Source organism: Grus americana, chromosome 11 (assembly GCF_028858705.1).
Source record: "Grus americana isolate bGruAme1 chromosome 11, bGruAme1.mat, whole genome shotgun sequence".
Taxonomy (NCBI): Eukaryota; Metazoa; Chordata; class Aves; order Gruiformes; family Gruidae; genus Grus; species Grus americana.
This window is the reverse complement of record NC_072862.1, coordinates 749,731-765,388: the sequence shown is the minus strand read 5'-3', so window position 1 is coordinate 765,388 and position 15,658 is coordinate 749,731.

The following is a 15,658-nucleotide window of genomic DNA, read 5'->3' as shown; positions in this document are numbered from 1 at the left end:
GCTGGGTACGGGGTACAGCTGGGAGCGGGGTACGGGGTACGGGGGTGCGGCTGGGTACGGGGTACGGCTAGGTACGGGGGTACGGCTGGGAGCGGGGTACGGCTGGGTACGGGGGTACGGCTGGGAGCGGGGTACAGCTGGGAGCGGGGGACGCCGAAGGCCCGCCGGGGGAGGGGGGGAAGGAGCCGCCGGCTGGGCACAGCCCCCGTTCGGCGGAGCCCGGGCTGGTCGCTGCCCCCGCTGCCCCGGCCGCGCTGTGGTGCACCCCGGGTGCGGTTCCTGCACCGCAGATGCCGTGTCCCCCGCCCGGCGCGGCTCAGCCCTGGCGCTCGCAGGGACGGGTGCCGTGGGCCTCCGCACCGCCGGTCCCCAGACCTCTTCCCACGTCCTCCAGCCTCCCGGGGCTGCACCTTCCCGGCTACGTGGCTGAAGGCCTCGGCCGGCTCACAACCAGCACGATCCCGTACTGCAGAGGTACGGGGCACGGGGCTGCTCCTCGGGGGGAACGTGTTAAATGTCACGGGATGGAGCTGGCGGCTGGGGTACCCGGGCGATGAGCCGCTCCGAGCTCCCCGGGCCGTGCCCCCAGGACCGCAGCGCGCCCAGGGCACCCATCTCCTCACCGCCCCGCGCAGCTCCCCCTCACCGCCATAAAGGCACGTCCGAGCCAGACCCACCCGCCAAAATTCAGCCCCAATGGATTTACCGACATAAAAGCAGTAACAAACGTGAGCACGGCAGCATGAGAGGTTTACGGCGCACGTTTAACCTGAAGGCTGTTCAGCTCCAGCCAGAATTTCTTCTGACCAGGGCAGTCTTTTAAAACTGCATCGGGAAAGCTCCAGGTCCCAAAACACAGCAAACCCCATTGTTCAGAGCAGCAAACGAAACTTTGCTTTTGCTTTTCCAGCCCCAGGCCCAGCACACACATAAAAGGCCGTTCTGAGGAGAGAAACTCCTGCTTTGGGTAATCCTTAGAGAGCATCACCGCGTGGTATGTCTGTAGGTTAGCTTGTGGAGGTAGCAGTTCGTTCTCCCCTCCGTTAATCCATCGTTACATTGACCCTGGCTCCTTGCTCAGTCACTGAAGTACGTGTATTTTAGGAAAACCATGTTTTGAAATGTATGACGCCCACGGCTGGGCTCTGTGAATGCCCCCGTGCGGCCCAGCCCCCGCAAGCACCGCTGCACCGCTTCGGCTTTGCTCGAACCCTGCCCTGGACACCTTGCTTTCTGGCACTGCGCTCCCCCCCGAGTTTGGAAGTGTGGGAGTCCGCGGGGCAAAGCTGATTGCACACCAAAGTGGGATCCAACCAAACCGCTGTCCGAAGGCAGAGATTTCCAAGCAAACACACGCTGCAGCTCGAGGGGGTGCCCATGCAGCCCCGTCCCTCGCTGCCCGCGGCCGGGTGAGCAGAGGCGATGCTGCGGGAGCCGGCAGCGATGCTCGCTCCAGGCAGCAGCCGGCTGGAGCAGCCTCCCCTCCCGCGGGGCTGGGAGCCGAAAGCTCACCTCCACGACAGCTAAATTAGGGGCATAAAAGTTGGAAAATCTCTTCTGTGCGGGCACCACTTCTGCAGAAACAGCGCCTCGCACATGACGGCAACGCCAACGCTCACTGCAGAGCCCCTTGCCAGATCAGGGTGTGATGGACGGGCGACCAGGGAGCAGGCAGACGGAGAGAAACCCCCTTTGCAAACTAAGGGCCTGATCCTAATGAGTTCCCCGATTTCATCCGGAAGCTGTTTTGAGAGAGGGACTGCACTTGAATAGATTTGCCATTTTTTGTTAACAATTAGGAAAAGGAGGGAAAAATGTTCATTCTAACAGAAGCAGCAATACTATTTAAAGCTTTTTTCCAGGGGTTTTCTGGCTGAGTAGGAAAGAGTAGTTGGGACCCAGTGTCATGAAAAAACCCACGCGCCTTTGTCAGCAATGAGTTTTCAAAGCAGCACGTACTAGTCCTTGCGCTGGCAATGCCTGCGCATCCAGGCGCTTGGGAAGCCAGACCCACTGTATGGTTCCTCTGTCCAGCCCCAGCTACGCTCCGATTACTGCTCTGCACAATGAATCCTTTTGTTGGTATCTTGTGCAGAGGGAATTCGGGGAGATTTGATGATTCACAGTTATTCTGCCAGCTTACAAAAAATAAACCAAGCCTATTAAACAAATAATTTACCTAGCCCTAGCAGGCAACACAGAAGAGCATTCTGCATTTCCAGCAGCCATAAAAAGACCCAGAGAGGAGGGAGACAAAGCAAGCGCTGCTGGGGGAAGCCACCGGCTCTGCAGAGCGCGAGGCTCAGGGCTGCAGGGCTGAGCAGCCATCGCTCCCCGACCCCCTGAGGGCTGAGCAGCTCAGAGCCTTTCGCAGAGGGAGGACAGCAAGCCACTTTGGACACCCGCCGGGCACAGGGACTCGGGGGAAGGAAAGGGCGCTGCAACGGTGGCTGTGAGCATGGGTCAGCTCTTTGTGGCAGGGGCAGAAGCAGCCGGAGAGCCAGTGACGGTCTCCAGGAGTAGTTGTGCTGCATGGATGAAGCAGGGCAACACACGGCTCCGACGGCCCAGGGCTTGGAGGAGCAAACCTCTCTGGAGGTGAGCAGGCAGGGACGGCAGGCATGAAGTGACAGGGACAGCAGCAAGCGATTTGGTAGGGCTGCTCTGTGGGATTCGCTTTGTGCCAGCGTGCAGACCCACAGAGCAACCAGGGTCCCCGAATCGGCGGCTGCAGAATAGAGGGACAAGCTGGGAGGAGCAAGGCGCAGGGCAGCCCCGGGCACAGCACGGTAAAGCAGCGGTGCGGTCTGCGAACCCCCGATCCGGCGGAGCCAGGCACAGACGGACGGAGGAAGCCAAGAGGGGAGAAAGGGTAAGAATGAAGGATCTGACGGGGGCGGGTTGGGTGCAGCCAGCACGAGAGAGGCAGGAGGAACAAATGGGAAAGAAAGATGCTGTGAGTAACCCTGGGGTGGGCTGAAAGGATGCACGAGGGACCCGGGTGCAAGGACGGCAGGGCGGGATTAGGGAAACATCAGCGAAGGGGTGTCGACACCTCAGTCAAGGACAGCTAGGAAGTCTGCAAGAAAAAATAGCAGTTGCTGAACTGAGATAAAGAAAAGGGATGAGAGGGGGAAAGCTATTAATTTGGGATGGGAAGCCAGAAGTTGTGCCCACTCTGTGCCCAAAGAGGTGTCCATGCGCCAGCTGTACCCCTCAGCCGTGCAGGGAGCACGCTGGCCCTGCCTCTCCAGCTTCGCATCACTCACCCGTACCCGTGATGTTTTGTGCCAACATATCTTTGAAACACAATTTCGCTTGGTCTGAGCAGTTTCACAGCGCTGAGAATGGTGGGATAGGAGAAACGAGCCGGCCAGCAGTACGGCACGTTATTGTTTAGTAGGATGGACGATGCAGAAGGCAGACAAGAACGAGTAAAATGCCGTGTGCAGGGCGGTGGCTGGGAGATCAACTTATCTCCAAAATTTTGCTTAGGTTGGGTGAGGAGTTTTTGGTGGTGGGCAATCTGACAGCTGACATGGCGACCTGAAGAGAGATCAGAGATCTAGTAAGCTCCTAGCAGCCGTGATACAGGAAAATAACACAAATTTATACAGAACAGGAACATGGCAAGATTTTTCATTGAGAAGGATTCCGTCCAGCAAATCAGATGTGTACAGACCTGAGGAGAGGAGCAGGCTGAGCAGGGCTCGGAGCCGACTCCAGGGTGTTTGGGTGCAGGCATCAAAACAAGAAAATAGTAGGACATTGTAACTGAAGAAAGGAGAAAATGGGAGTGTCTCAGGCTTTTTACTGGCCGTACTAAATCACCTATCAAACAAAAGGTTCAGGAGATAAACCTCAGTCCGCTACAGAGAATCCGCACAATCCTCTCCATTAATGCGCTGCTCCTCTGCACCATTCACACTAAATGTTTATCTGCTGCTCCAAAAGCACGAGTTTGGTAGTAAATCTTGCTCTACAGAAAAGCACGGTTTTTGGCAGAACTACTCTAGTGGGAAAGAAGAAGAATAACAAGCATTCTGCACGCCAAGCGACAGCCCTGGAGCTGTTGGGCTTGGTGGGACCCGACAGCGATGCTGCTGGCACCCCAGACCCGTGCAGGGCGCTGCCGCTGCCGCTCCCCACGGGCGGGAAAGGATCTACCCTACACAACTGCGGTATATAATTTCCCAAAGCAAGGAAGGTGAACTTACATAACTGGGATAACGATGTTGTGTTCCTCTGCAGCAAAGACCAGTACGGTTGGGACCTTATCATCCGGAGCTCGCTCTCCGCAAAAAAAAAAAAAAAAGAGAAATCAAACAGAAGAAGAGAAGCACAGGCCGTTTTATAACTGATTAATCCCAGCGGCAGTTACTTCTCCTTGTAACATTCACAGGAGAGCAAGTACCAAAATTTTCTAATAACAAGCTGTGTCACAGGACAGATTTTGATTTTCTTGCTCGATTGGTTCAAAGGTGTGTGGCTGCCTCTGAGGTCAAAGTTGAGTATCTGAGGATGTTAAACATCTTCTATCAGAATGGTCTGCAATACCAAAAAGCCCCAAACAATCGTGAAATTACATAATAGTGTCAGGATTTTCTGCTATTCAGGTATCACTAAGAATAAAGAAGCAGCAATGTCTGAAGAAAAATAATCCAATCACAAATTAATGATCTTTAATAAATATCAATGTCTAAGATCATTTGCAGAATTTTTACTTAAAACAGCTTTTAAAAAGGAGGGATTACATTATAATTCACTTTGTGACACTTTCAACACAGAGTTTTTACAGGAAGACTGGGATGGGATGGGATTTAATCGCAATAAATACTTCAAGCTTGAGGTATAGAGAAACCAACAGTAACTATGGCAACGTGGTCACTCCAGTAAGGCTAATGCAGATTATTTCCAGGGCAGTAGCCTTGTGTGTGCTCAGGAAGCAGAGGTAATGTTTGCTTGAAGCAATTCCTACATTAAGGAAAATTCTCCAGGCAGAAGCTGTCCTGCACTCTTTGTTTCCAGCTCCAGACTGTAAGTGTTTCATGATGCGCTTACCACACGCAGCTGCCTGAGCAGGGTAGGCAAATACCAGAGGTCCTCCCCTACCACCGCTCCGGTCACCTTAGGGAGGCTTTGGAAAGGTAGGCTGGAGGCAGGCTGGATGGGCACGCAGCCCCACTGGGTACGGACACCGGGCTTTTGTTGGAACCCTGCACAACTTCATGCAAGCGTTAACAGCTGCAGCATCGCCGCCGGTTACCCAGCCCAGGGTAGCTCAGACTACCTGACCCCAAATCCTCCTTGGTCTCTCTGCCTTCCTGAGACCTTCGAGAGGTGGAACTCCCTAGGCCATACCTTGGTTTGATGGAGTTGGGGAAGGGGAGGATCATCAGGACCCTTTGCAACCTACCTGGGAAGTTGCCGTAGACCCATTTGGTGACAGACTATTCCAGCTTACGCTGAGGAGTCCCCAGGAGATGTGGGCTCTTCCTCGGGCTCGTGCCTGCAGCAAACTGCTGAGAGCAGCCAGACTCGGAGAGATTGCTCACGCAGGAGAGCGCTCAACTTCAGTGGGGTCATCTGTGGGATAAAATCTGCGAAATATGAACTGGGGAACCAGAATCCCAGCCCTGATGGCTTGTCTGCTCTGCGGTTATTCAGGGCACTGGTATAACTGAACTGCTGGAAAAAGACTTCCACATGCATGTTTCCCAATGTAAGAATAAACTGGTTGGAGACATGTAATGTGGGAGCTGTTTGTGCTGCACTACATCACCTTTGTTTTTTTGAACCTTACATACCCTTTTCTGCCAGCAAAGTGCTGTTATCTTGTCCTACTAACAAGTAAGAGAAGTAGTTCTCCTTCTGTGCTGTTTTCATCTGCGTACTGAAGTGCCATTGTAACTTGGCACTGCCATAGCTGTATCGATGTATCCTGCCTTTGCACCCAAAATAACTGCATCCAAAGACAAGTCTGGAGTTCGTGATGCCTTAGGTTTTCCATGTGAGAGCTCTGGGACACTCTCCATGGGAGACTGCAAGGCGTAAGACATTCTTGAGCCATTTGAGATGCCCAGATGAAAAATGTGTTGCGTTTCTCTAGGACAGTACTGGTGTGGTTTCTTCACCAGACACAGAGCTGGAAGAACAAACTAGGGAGCAGATCTAGGAGAAAGCAGCCCCTTCCTGCCCATGTTTCATCTTGCAAGTGCAGCAGGATCTCGATAGCCTGCCTACTGCCCTCAGGACCTGCATCGCTGAGTCAAGCTCTGACTCCCAGCCATCACCTGCAGATTCCTTCCCTTCCCCAGTCCCACCTGGACTGGAAACAGCCCTTCCCAGCAGCCCCACAGTAAGCAGCAAAATACCCAAAACCTGTCTGGGTGACGGTAACTGCGTCGTTACGGTCCTTGCGAGGCAGGGCACCCGTCAAACGGCACGGGAGAGAGCAGTCTCCGTGGGGTGGTGAACGAAGAGAAGCTGCGGTTGTCAGAGGGGCAAAAAGGGAACCAGAAGCAATTGTATTGGCTTCCATCTGCGGCCCTTCTCGCACTGGGCAGGTTTTCCAATGCAGAGCGGCAAGGTACCGTGACCGACCCGGACCCCCTCCTTTAGCAGCCCTGGGAGCGGTGCTCAGCACGGGCCACGGTGGAAGAGCTGGTGGCAGCGTCAGGGGCACGTCTGTGCTGGAGTTCTCCGTGTGTCCTGCGACGACGGCCTCGGGCCAACACCGCAGCCTTGGGAAACTTTTGGAAAAGCGATCAGTACCAAACAAGACTCGGTGCAGCAAATTTTCTACAAGGAGCTTCCACCATCTCTTCCGCAGGTTATTTGCAGTTTACCTGCACTAATGCCCACTGGTAACAAGCCTGCTTTTCCTGGGAACTCTGAGCAGAGAGGGCTGCTTTGCCTCCCAAACAGTTCTCATAGGAGGATGTAATTTGGGAGCCAACATGTTCCTTTTCAGGTAGAGCAGCCCAGAAGTTTGCTTTTTTATTTTATTTGGGCTTCCAACAGCTCAGTAAGTACAAGGACATCTTCAAAAATACAAGTGTCGTATCTCTGAAGACATTCATATTCAGAGAAGTAAAACAGCACTCTAAAAATATGAGGCCAGCTGGATACCTGTCTTTTTCACTGTTACCCTTTTTAAGCCTTTGTAGTAGCGGTAGAATTTAGCATTATGCTGGTCAATAATTCAAGTCACTGCAAGCAATGGGAATATTTACTTGTGACTAAAAGTGCGAGGTATTATGATAAACAACTTGGCAACAGCAATTCTTCCCGGTAGCTATAATTCTCCTGTAAAAGGCATTTGAGACACAATCTACTCAGAATTTGGTGTGACTATGCAAGGCCACAGTTGCACCGCACGTTGCTTAAGCAGTTGTGAAAGGTCTCTTGCCAACAGCTTCCTGCTGAAGATCTGTCACCTCTGATTTCCTCAGGGAGATTACCCGGACCATGTGGTCAAAGCTGCATTTTCGTTTCTCTGCTGCGACCTGCAGATCCTGCTGGTGCTTCGGGGAAGGGGCACCCAGCGCCCGCTCCGATGGCACGCAGCGCAGGGAGACAGGCGGTGGTGGAAGGCGGCTGAAGACACCCTTCCTCTGCACGGGACCCCCCCAAACCCGCCCACAGCCCGCCCCTGAGAGGCATATTCGCAGCTGGCCCTGCGAAAGGAAAGGAGGGAGGTCTGCTGTCCCAGGCTCTTTGGGAAGGACATCCCCTGCACAACGCTCTCATTTGCACGTTAGCATCCAAGGTGTGCATTCGAAATCCAAGCGGCTGTTTGAGTCCTACCCGTAGGACAGGGTGGAGTCCTTTGCCCTGTACTACTTAAGCCCACAGAAATGTGCATTTTCACAACAGCTTTCCGGGAAAAGCGGCAGGAACCTTGTTTCTGGTTCACTCCGTTGCTCTACTTCCTTAGATTTAATCTTGTACTAAAGCCACGGTGGCCCAGACCTCTGCTTGGGCTGGTGCCTCCTGCACACACCGGGCTGAACCTGAAGCTGCCAGAGCGACACTGTTATTTATACTCCCACTAATTAGGGGTAAAGCTAAACGTGTAATGTTTCCTGTGCGACAGCCGAGCCCCTTTCCCGTACGCCGCCGTTCCTCTCCATCTCCGTTTCCCCATCCTCTCCCTCCCCAGGGACGAGGGTTCCCCCAGCCCACCCCGCGCTGTGCCGCCCGCCAGCCCGGCTTCCCCTCGGCTTCCCGGCTTCGGGACCGACCTCTGCCACGTGCTGCGGCTGCAGCTCGGCTGTGATTTCACCTGTGCTTTGCTCCCGTGGGACGGTGCTGTTCTCCCCCCGTTACCTGCTCCCAGGAGTCCATCACAGCTTTAGTAGCAGCCCGCGCTTTGTGGCCTCTGAGACAAACCTCACTGGCCGTTCTTGCCCTTGCAGCCGCTTTCGCAGCGACGACCCCGTAACCCCGTCCGCAGCAGCGGCGCACGCAGACGACGGCCGAACGCAGAGCGACAGCGCGTTCGCTCCGAAGGTTCAGCTGCAGCCGTCTCCGTGCAGAAGGTCTTCACCTCCAGCAGCCGAGGGTTGGGGCTCAGAGGGAGACGGTCCCGCCAAAGACAATGATGCGGGTCGTTTGTCAAGCCGTGTTCTACCGTAACGGGGTGATTTTGCACGTGCAGAATGAACCCCGAGGTTCAGGTGCGGTGGCCTTCTCAGGGTCTGCCCTACAAGAAATAGAGGCTGTGGGGCACGGGAAAAGGAACTGGAATGCAGTACTGCTTTAAAAACAATTTTAACATTCGTAAATTCAGGTGACCTCCATTGTACCGTAATTTAATTGTACATTTCTGATCTACACCATTGGCATAAATGGAACTTTGCCAAAACCAAACTTGCCAAGAACTGTGTGTTACTTTTTAAAGAATATTAAGGCTTTGGGGATTTTGGTTCAGAATATGAGGTGTGGCTTAAAATACACGATGTCCACATGCAGAAGAAATAAAGCCAAGAAATCTAGCGTTTATAATCACCCACTGGATTTAAATAAGTTAATTTGATTTAATTGGTTTCTAAGGGGAAGGAGGAAGAAGCAACGCAGGAATTCTTGTCACAGGAAGGCATGATTTCTATCTGAAATCTAACACAATTAGTGGAGTAGGATTCAGTTACTGAAGGCAAAAAAGAAGGCAAATCAAGAGTCAATTGAGTTGCTGCAAAATTTAATATCTTGCTGTCATCTTTGTTCTTAGTAGAGAGTTGCTGTAGCAACAGACCAAAAAAAGAACTTGCGCTGGAGGAGGAGCTTGCTGTTCTTTTAACAACGTCTTTTTATCATCCCTGAATTACTGTTTATGAACAGTCAGTCACATCCAGCAGTATCAATGACTACAGATACAAGGCCAGATCCTGCAGATATTAAGCCTATCACACAAAAAACTGTGTTTTCAGCTCCTCTCTCTAGGTTACACGATGGCAATTTTCTTTTGTAGGATTGAGCCCATTTTTGTCACACGCACGATGCAGCTACTCCTCCATCCATTTACATCACCAGCGGCTCCGCACCTCGCAGATTAGGACTGCTTGTTGCTGCACATCCTAGAAATAAGAAACAGCTTTTCCTACCACTTTCTTTCCGGACGACGCAGCCCCCGTGACGGGCGCAGGGGCAGCACCGCAGCAGCCTGGGGGCTGGTTCCACGCGGCAGACCGACCTCCCAGAGCCGCCGGCGTCGGGTCCAGCTGAAGCCAAAGAAACGCTCCGGCGCGTCGGCGGCTGTCGGGCACTGATTTGCTTTCTGACATTTGGGTCACTGCCATTCGTTGTTTGTAATTAATTTAGTCACTTGATGATCTTAACGGTCTTTTCCAATCAAAACAATTCTGCGATTCGATGGTCCCTGTTTCTCCACCTGCAATATGGAACCCACCAATGGCATTTTTAGGCACTGTGGGATCCAGAGCTCGTAAGCGCAGGATGGCCAAAGCCTGGACCTGCTTCGGGCACGGTCGGAGGGCAGCAGCGTGGGAGCTTGCCTGTGTGCCCCTGCGAAACAGCCCCCTGGCCGCCCCCCCCAGCCCAGCGGGACCAGCACCCTCCCAGCCTGGGCAGGATGGTCCCCGAACATCCCTGCAACAAAACAGAGTCCCTGCACATCACAGCACATCCACCTTACCTGATGCTTCATTTTATTTGCCAACAATGCACAGAAATAAGGGTTGATACCCCCCCCCCCCCCTTCACAGCCGGCGCGTTTCCGACAGCAGCCTCTGTCCTTTGGCAGCAGCGAGGGGCACGAGGCAGGAGGAGCGCGCGGGTGGGCACGGGGCCCACTGGGACAGAAATGGGTCTGATCTGGGACACCGAGGTCTCGGGCACGCCCCTGCTTCCTCGCCTGTAAATGGAGTTAGCATTCCTGCTTTCTCCTGGGGGGTACTCGTGTGTCTGTGGGCGCAAAGCTTGTGTGCGGGCTCAGTGTCACCGCTGTCCTGCCTGCACTAACGAGCACCACCGACTTGCTGCAGAGATTCGGCCTGGTTTTATATTCTTTTTGAACTTCACCCTGTTGCTGCTCGCTCCAGCACCTCTGCCTGCCCTGAGCAGCGCTGCGGAGTCGCAAGTGCCGGTGTCAGGAGAGCGGGGACGCCGGCAGCCACGGAGGCCTCTCGCAAGCTGGCAGGCTGTGGGGTGCCGGCATGCTGCAGCTCCCCGGCACAGCCCGTCAGCACGCTGCGGCACACCGCCCTCGCCGGAGCGAGCCCCGGCTGCCTTCGTCCCCTGTTCCCAGGGGCGCAGCGCCCGCCTGCCCCTGCAGTTGGAGGAGCGGCGGCTGGAGCCCTGCTCGCACCCCGGGTTGCGTTTCGTGCTGAAATGACTCGGGTCTGTTGTACCTCAGCAAACGATCGGCCGGTACGTGCAGTTGGGCCGGGGCGCTGGGGAGGGGGACACCAGACCTCGCCGCCCAGGGCTCCCAGCCCCTCGCCCCCTCCTTTGGCGGCCGGCGGCAGCCTCTGCCCGCTCCCGCATCGCCGGGGCTTCCAGCAGGAGAGGGGAGAGCAGAGAGGGAAAAGCCTGGGAAACTGAGCCTGCTCTGTGCCGCTAACACAAAGCGCTATTGTTCGGGGGCGCAGAGATGCATTTTTGTAGGGCAGCCTGTCCTCTGCGGAGCGCGGCCCCGGAGCAGCACACAAGCCGAGGGGAAGCTGCGTGCGGGGCCTTCTGTCTAAAGTGACAGCGATTGATGAAGGAAAAGGGGCCAAGTGGAAAACACGCCTTTCAGGGAGAATTTAGCCCTCTCATTAAAGCTGAATACAGCTGGCCAAGGGGCCTCCTCCTGGAGAAGCCCCGGGCTCCAGCCACATTCACGACTTCATTGTAAATTCCAGCACGACGACGACGGTGGCATTTCCTGAAACAGGGTGGAAAGGTTTGGGGTTTTTTTTAAGCACCCCTTCTCAGTACCACCCGGCTGAGGAGGAAGCCCTGCCTCTCCTCCATGGCTCAGCCGTGCAGCCCTCCAAACCTGCACAGGGAGGGAAGGAAAGCCGTCAGTGCTTTTTTTTTTTTCTTTTGAGAAAGAATGATCTTGCTCGCCTCTTTAATTATTATTACAATTTTATCTCTTAAAACAGAGGAGACCATGTTCTTGTTACAGTTTCCTTGCTGCTTAGGACAGTGAAAAGCATTGATAAAGGGGAAAACATGAGGAAGAGAAGAGCGGCAAAGAGAAGAAAGAGATCAAAATGAGAAATTTCAGTGTTATTGTCCACCTAAAGACCGTAGCAGGTTGGGTAAACACACTTGCATTGGCACAACTAGTCAGACGAGGTTCACAAACAAGCACACCCTCGTGCAACAGGAGTGAACCAGGGGTGTACCAGAGCCTTCACTTTGCATTTCACTATGAGCTCCACACAGGGCCCATTTAACACATTTTGCAAATCCTTCCACTTGGCTGCGACTCCGTCCCTGGGGCAAAACCAGACCGACATTAACACGTCGGCACCTTCACATCCCGAAGGCGCAGCCAGGAGCTGGGACCGACGGCCAGCCTGACGAATCTGCAAGGGCAGAACATGAAATTGAGACCGGGGATGTTTTCTGAGCACACCACCGAGCTGCAAACTTCTTCGTGCTCCCTCTTCATTCTCAATAAACAGCACGTACAGGTAACAGCTACTGAGAGCTTCTGCCCCACCAGAAAATGCCTCTGCGGCACAACCGCGTCCATGCAAGCCTGCACCAGGACTGGGCATAATCCAGCACCCCCAGGACAGTGCTGTCCTCGGTTGTGTTCCCTCTGCCTTCCCCTCCGCAGTGTTGTCTTCACAATTAAACAAAATTAAAGTTGCTGCTCTGCCCAGATAAGGCAGCTGCTTTCAAAAACAAGCTGCAAGGAGGGTGAAACTCCCCCCAGCACTAGTGAAGGAAACATGATTACCAGCAAAGGTTGGACAATATTAATTATATTGCTCGATCAACAGCAGCCGTTGATTGATTATCCCAAAACCAAACCTGCGTGAGTCCTGGGGGAGCTCAGCTGTTTACCATCAAGCTCCCCGCTGCTGGGTCAGCAGCTGAAAAAAACGGTTTGGAAAATACTCGAGGACGAGTGGACGAAAGCACCGGGAGAGCCTGGACCTGCAGCCAGCAGCAGGCTGCGTACGCCGTGCTTCCACAGGAACCGCAGCAGGGTGGGACTACAAAGACAAGCACATCTAGGGCACCATTGGAGTCTGGATCGAAAGCCACTGAAGTCAATAGATCATCTCCCACGGATTCCAGTTGGCTTTGGGTCAGTTTCTGATGTATTTGGAGGGGGGGGTGTCTGAGAATCGAATAGACTCCTGCGGCCCAGAAGTATTGGATCTGGCTGAAGAAAAGCCAGGCTCCCTTCCAGCGTGTACAACCCCCGCAGGTATTGCTGGCGTGCCTCCCTAATGCAAGTCGCAGCCTCTGCTGCAAGCGGCACTGCCACGGTGCTACAGCCAAGCTGCACCACAAGCACCGGGGCCTGAGAAAGCACAGGGGCTTTTCCCTTGTCCTAATAAAGCTGCTGCTTTGCGACTAGAGCAGCTGATCCTCCCTCTTTAAGCAGAGTCGCTGTTACTGCCAGCTAGCTCTGCCCCTGCGTCCTGGAGGCACGGCCCTGCCGATGGAAAACCCGAACCCAACGGAGTCGTGCTGATAGAGACGTACCTTCCCATCGAGAAGAAAGGCTATTGACCATAGCAGCATAAATCAAGCTTTCCTGGAACAGCAGAAGCAACATGAGCACTTTGCCAATATATGCTATGTCAGCACGCCTGGAACGGGGCAAGTGCCCTTCCTGGCTCTGCAGAAGGGCTTGGGCAGATGTCCGCAGCAGTAAGGCGTCACCGTGCCCGAGGCGTGTGCTACCACCCTCAGACGAGGGTCGCTGCGCCCTGTCCCAGCTGTGATGCTCCTCGCCGCTCACTGTCAGTCCTGGCACCTTCACGCACGCTGCGGCTCGGGCCAAGCCCAGAGTAAGGGCTCGGAGAGCCCACGCTGCTCACCGCCACGGGGACGCTGCTTCTGCCACGGGGATGGGAGCGGCCAGCTGGTGAAGAAGGGGAGCAGTATTGTGAACGGGCACAGTAACGAGCCGCGGGCACATCTGCCTATGTGGTCTCCCCTGGTTGTGCCTGCAGAATGCGAAGTGACTCCAGAAGTGAAGCAAGGACAGCAATCTGCTTTTATGCCGTGCTTTTAAAGCTCTGTTTTCTGCCCTCTCTTCCCAGCATCACTGTGCTTTGGTTTGAAAATTTGTGCGCATAGTGAATCTAATTTGATTTTTATCACTTTTGTCTCCCTCTTTCTATTTTGCACACTACATTAGGCTTTTGTTCCAATGCAGTTAAAGACAGATTTACTGTGTGATGAGACACTGCCTAGCAGTGGCTGGCAGAGCTTCAGAGGAAAGACCGGTGTCACATAATAGATATGCTATTGATAAGCTGGGGAAGGTTTCACAACAGGGAGACCCAGGAGAGCAGGGATTTTCAACAGCAGCAGTAAAACCTCTTGTATTTGACCAGGTTCTTCTGGTTGGAGAGCTGCACCGAGGAAGCGCTGCGTTCGCCAGAGCTGCAGCGACCGTGTGGGGCTGTGTCGGGAAGGCTCCAAGAGCGCTGACAAAAAGAGCAGCCCTGCTGCTGTTCAGTTACACCCTGATGTTTGGTTTCTCCTTTCCCCTTTTTTTAAACTTGCCATGCATTGGCCAACTGTGCTGCTTTTGCAGCTCTCTGAAACATGAAGGTGAGGAGAGAAACAGCTCGTTTGTCGCCGGCGGTCTGTTCCGGCAGTGCTCTGGCACGCGCGGTGGGTCTGCCCCGGCAGAGCTGTGCATCAACCCAGACTGGGCCGGTTCCTCTCGTGATGCCACCTGATGAGGTGCATGTGAATCCCGCCTTATAGACAAGATCAGGAATGTCCTGGAACGTTCTAAGTATAGCCATGATTGCTTTCCAGAGAAAAAGCTGCACTAATTTGTGTTGGCACTGATTTGGCATGTTTCTAATGTGCCAATCATTATGATATGTTTCCTTTTCCTGCCCTTCCCCTCATCACTGCAATAAGAAAAATCGGATTTATAGTGACAGTGGCATATCCATTAGCTATTATTTAAATGTATACAGAGTCACAGATGCTTAAATGTACTTAGATTCAAATGCCTCGAGGAGGAAAAGAGGACAAAAGATATTTTGTCACAAGATAATAAAAAGTACACAGTATAAGGAAAGCTACTGGTTAAACAATACTAGAAAAAAATTTTAAAAATATTGTGGACTTTCAATATCTGTGTTTTTCAGTCTTAAGGAAAAAGACCACCCTCCCAAAGCAAGCAGAACAATGCTCAGAGAGGCAGTCCTAGAGGAATGAAAAGCTGAGCCAGACCGGCCGGGATAAGCAGCGGGGTGCAGGAGCCCCGGGATCAGAACGCCGTCGGTCCTTGCTCCCCTGGCAGAGCCAAGGTGCTGCTGTTAAGGAGAGACGCACCCGAGCGAGTCCCTGCTGGGGCCGAGTGGCCGGAGCCAGCGGACCCTCAGCGCAGCTTCACGCCGGGCTGCAGCAGCCTACCGCCACGCCGCTGCCGAGGGGCGCGCTGCCTCCTCACCCCTCCTCTCCATCCTCTTCCTCCAGCTGGCACCACCGCCACGCACTGACCCAGCTCACCGTGCCGCACGGGCTGAGGACTGAGCCTGCCAAAAGTGCGCTGCGACTTTTGAATCCACCCAAGTTGAAGAACCTCTGAAGCGGAAAGTGACGGGGTATGTGGGCCAGCGGAACGGGAAGCGACTGGGCCCGTCGGCCAGCGGCAGCGTTCCCGAGGCACAGACGACCCCTCAGGACTACGCTGCTCCAAAACGGAAAATTTCATCTACTGAGGGCTCTCCAAAAACGCAGCCCAGAAATCAAGGTGCTGACCTCTCTGAAAATCAAGAGTTAGCTATCTCCAAAGGCAAAGTGGAGACGCAGCCTGTATACTTTGGGTTTCAACTCCTCAAACAGCCAGACAGGCTTTTTGGTTCATTTCGCCCCTAGAAAACACGGCAGCAACCCTGCCTACCTGCACCAGGTGTGAGAAGGGTCTCTGTTCTCTGGAATTCCGCCGCGCTGAGGCGTGATACCGTTAGCTCTGCCCGTAAAAACACGT